Source organism: Neomonachus schauinslandi, chromosome 8 (genome assembly GCF_002201575.2).
Source record: "Neomonachus schauinslandi chromosome 8, ASM220157v2, whole genome shotgun sequence".
Taxonomy (NCBI): Eukaryota; Metazoa; Chordata; class Mammalia; order Carnivora; family Phocidae; genus Neomonachus; species Neomonachus schauinslandi.
This window is the reverse complement of record NC_058410.1, coordinates 65478003-65482345: the sequence shown is the minus strand read 5'-3', so window position 1 is coordinate 65482345 and position 4343 is coordinate 65478003. Positions and strand designations below refer to the sequence as shown.

Below are 4343 nucleotides of genomic sequence, written 5' to 3'. Positions count from 1 at the left end.
CACTACACCTCAGTTCTCTCATGTATCAAATGCGAATCACAATACCTGCTTTACTGAGTCATTTCTGTTAAAGTAAGTTCTAGATATTTCAGAGTTCGGACAATCCCTATGATTAATGTGGTAATACTGGGGAAACTGTAGCTTCAGATTCCTTGGATAAGGAATTTATGAGGTGATTCAGAATCTGTCCTATTTTTTGCAAGCTCCATAATGTGATTGGTCAGCATCCAGTGTCAGTTCACATTAATCAAGTCTATAATTCTGATATTAAACATTCAAATGTATGCTATTTTGTGGCATAAACTTTAATTGTTGAGGTATTAGACATTTGAGTCCTATGGCCAACACATTTCCCTTTGGGAAATTTACATGAATTGTCAAATTCCTACCAGGGGGCTGTTTATTCACAATTAGAAATATAACAGGCCAGGTTAGTATATACACTATTTAAGTCCTTGGGCTGGGTATTCTCTTCTTCAGATACTTGAGTGGGAAAACACAGCTCAGTTAGAAGATGGCTTGGTGAATATGAAATCAGAAAAAAAAACGGAATTAGTTATAAGATTTGAACAGTTGATGGAATTAAATGAAGCCGCACTGTTACAACTGGACAGGAAAAGCCTTTGGTCTAAGTCACCCACTTCCTTCGGCTATCCTTGGATAGATCATTATTATATTTGACACTGAACTCTGCTTATTTTATTTTTCATGCTTAACCTACACTCCTTCTGATTGATATTGGTATTTTGTTGGATGTGTGAATTCATGCAATCAGGATTCATTCAAGGCTTGCTCTTCTGAAAGAATCTTTGTCTTTCTAAGATAGGTTGTCTATTCCTGTCCAGGTTGATTATGTCTTGATCTTCCTGTTTAATTCTCAAAAGATATCTTGTTTGCAAATTCTTTGTAACATCCTAGTTACAATTCAGACTGGCCCTTTTCCTTTCAGCTCCTTGTAAGGATTTCCTCCCCAAATTCCACTAATTATCTTTTTAACATGTTTGTCTCTGTGTGTTGTTTGTATGTCTGTATTCGGTGTGTATGTCTGTGTGCCTTAGGAAGCATGTTTAGAGGAATCTGCTATACATGTTTCTTAATTTTTAAAGAAAATAATTTATCCTCTGTAGCTTCCATTTTTTTCAATCTGCTATATGTGGTGGTTACTAGAGGAAAGGTGAGTTGGGATGGGTGAAATAGGGGATGGGGATTAAAGAGCATGCTTATCAATATAGAAAAATAACTAAAAAAAGAAGATCTGAGATCCTTCGCATTTTAAGTTCCTGAGAGCTCAGTATTAATCTTAATATTAAAAAAGTCATGATATTGATTGATATACAGCAGTTTGTAACATTTTTTACCTAAAAATTTCAAATAACTGCAAAAAAATCATACGCATTTGCTCTAAGTTATAAAATAAATAACTTGATTTTCTTCAGATTTTACTGGCAGATCTAAAACGACAAAAATATTTACTACAAAATTGTGGTTCTCAATTTTACTTTAATGACTAATACATTTATTTTAAAAAAAAAGTACAGCTTTTTTTTTTTTTCTGTCCTTTTCCTGCATTCAAGATGTCTGAGCAAGGATGTGGTGGGTCCTCCGTTGCAAAATTCTGGATTTCCCTGGGTCTTTCGGTAGGACCTGTGACCAACTGTGCTGACAACACAGGAACCAAAACTCTGTTTATCATCTCTGTGAAGGGGATCAAGGGACCACTGGGCAGACTTCCTGCTGCTGGTGTGGGTGCCATGGTGAAGGCCACGGTGAAGAAACGCAAACCACAGCTCAGAAAGAAGGTACATCCAGCAGTGGTAAATCCACAACGAAAGGCATACTGGACAAAAGATGGTGTGTTTATTTTGAAGATAACACGGGGGTCATGGTAAACAATAAAGGTGAAATGAAAGATTCAGCTATCACAGAACCAGTTGCAAAGTAGTGTGCAGACTTGTGGCCCAGGATTGCATCCAATGCTGGCAGGATTGCACGATTCTTTGGTGTACTTGTTAAAATAAATAAATAAATAAATAAATAAATAAATAAATAAATAATTTGCTCTTCCTCCCCAAAATAAAAAAAATAATAAATTTTTAAAAAGGGACAATATTTATTGACTACATGAATACACTAACATGAAAATACCATGCTTCATTTTCTGATTTGTAGATTTTAGGTCATTATTTGTGAGGTTTTAACTTTATATTTTAAAGTGGTAGGAGAGCACTTTTATGTGCATTTTCCACAGTATAATTATTCATATTTAAAAGTTTAAAATTATGTTCAAATATATTTTAATTGCATTGTTTTTTATATTATATGAAGTTATAAAACTAGCATAAAATATATAACAATTGCTCAGTCACTGTATGCATGCCACAATTACTTAAAAACTATAATATAGAATAATAGTAGATTATAAAAATTCAATTTGATCCTAATTTATTGAAAACAGTTGAGCTCTTAATTATTTACTTTGCTTTATAAAACTCAAAGTCTATTTATTATACATCAGGTATGCCTTGAAATCTAAGGAAAAAAAACAGGTCATATAAAAAGGAGAAACTTGCCTAAAGGCTAGGCATAACCTTAGTGAAGAAAAAAAAGGGAAGGGAACTAAGTTTACTGTACATAAACATTTTTCAGCCCTATGTTTCCTGTGAACACAAGACAGTCAACATTTAAAAGAGAGGGCGCCTGGGTGGATCAGGTGGTTAATCGGCTGCCTTTGGCTCAGGTCATGATCCCAGGATCCTGGGATGGAGCCCCACATCATTGGGCTCCCTGCTCGGCGGGGAGTCTGCTCCTCCCTCTCCCTCTGACCTTCCCCCCTGCTCGTGTTCTCCTGTGCTCTCTCTCTCAAATGAATAAATAAAAAGTCTTAAAAAAAAAAGATTTAAAAGAGAAAGTAGCTAAATTGGCAGTGAAGTCAATAAATATTAATTGGTAATAAACTACTTAATTTAATTTTCAGAACACATGTAGTTTTAAGATAGTCATCAGTGAGAGGAAGTACCTTTTTTGAGGGAGTTACTCTTTTGCCCAAATTTTGTAGTAATTGAAGAAAAAGAATAGTCAGAGATAAAATGAAACCTTTACTGTTCCTGTGTAGGAACAGTAGCTTATAGTGGAATTTTTAATTTCCAGTATTACTGTTTTCTGTCAGTTGGTATGCAAGAATAACCAGTAACTGAATAGCTGAATTTAGTTATTTATCCAGCAGAAAGAGAGTTAAATGTAAAGGACAGTGAATGAGGATATCAAAGAGATATCTGCACTCCCATGTTCATTGCAGCATTATTCACAATAGTCAACATATGGAAACAACCTCAGTGTCCATCAATGGATAAACAAATGGATAAAGAAAATGTGGTATATAAAATGGAATATTATTCAGCTACAAGAAAGAAGGAAGTCTGGGCATTGTGACACCATGCATGGAACCTGAGGGCATTATGCTTAGTGAAATAAGCCAGACAGAGACAGACAAATACTGTGTGGTGTACTTATATGTGGAATCTAAATAAAAAGTCAAAATCATGGAAACAGAGAGTAGAAAAGTAGATACCAGGGAATAGAGAGTTGGGGATTAAAAAAAGTTTATAAGCTTTCAGCTGTAAGATGAATAAAGTCAGAGGATCTAATGTACAACATGGTAACTATAGTTGATAATATTGTGTTGCATAATGGAAATTTGCTAAGACAGTAGAATGTAAATGTTGTTACACACTCAAAAGATAAATATGTGAGGCGATAGATGTGTTTGTATGTCTTAACTAACTAGATGGGAGGAATTCTTTCCCAATGTATGCATGTATCAAATTATCACAATGTACAACTTAAATATCTTACAGTTTTGTCAATTATACCTCAATGAGCCTGGAGAAAGAAGAGTGAAGGGGCTTGTGGACTAGGTGGAAAGAGGTTCATTAAGTGGAATGTAGGGTTAGCATGTGAAAGGAGAAACTGATGACTATGTTAAAAGACAAAGTACTGAGCTACCTAGAGTAGTCAAATTCATAGAGAAAGTAGGATGGGAGTTGCCAGGGACTGGAAGGAAAGAGGAATGCGGAGTTAGTATTTAATGAGTAAAGAGTTACAATTTAGGAAGATGGAGGTGTTCTGCAGATGGGTGGTGCTAATGGCTGTACAATGATGTGAATGTGCTTCATGCCACTAGATGTGGAAATATGGTTCAAACAGTGCTGCTTGTGCTTTGTACAGTTTATCAAATTTTTAAAAATATGATATAAAAATAAAATAAAAAAAAGATAAATCCCACTGCTCAACAAAAAGAATGCATTCCTTCCTCTTACTTCCATTCAACCCAAGGGGGAGGGAGA

At 35.0% G+C, this 4343-nt stretch overlaps 1 pseudogene; it reads left to right on the top strand.

Annotated features, from left to right (window-relative positions):
- Window positions 1-1555: 1555 nt before the first annotated feature.
- On the top strand, window positions 1556-2026 carry LOC110583556 (annotated as a pseudogene).
- The last annotated feature ends 2317 nt before the right edge of the window (window positions 2027-4343 follow it).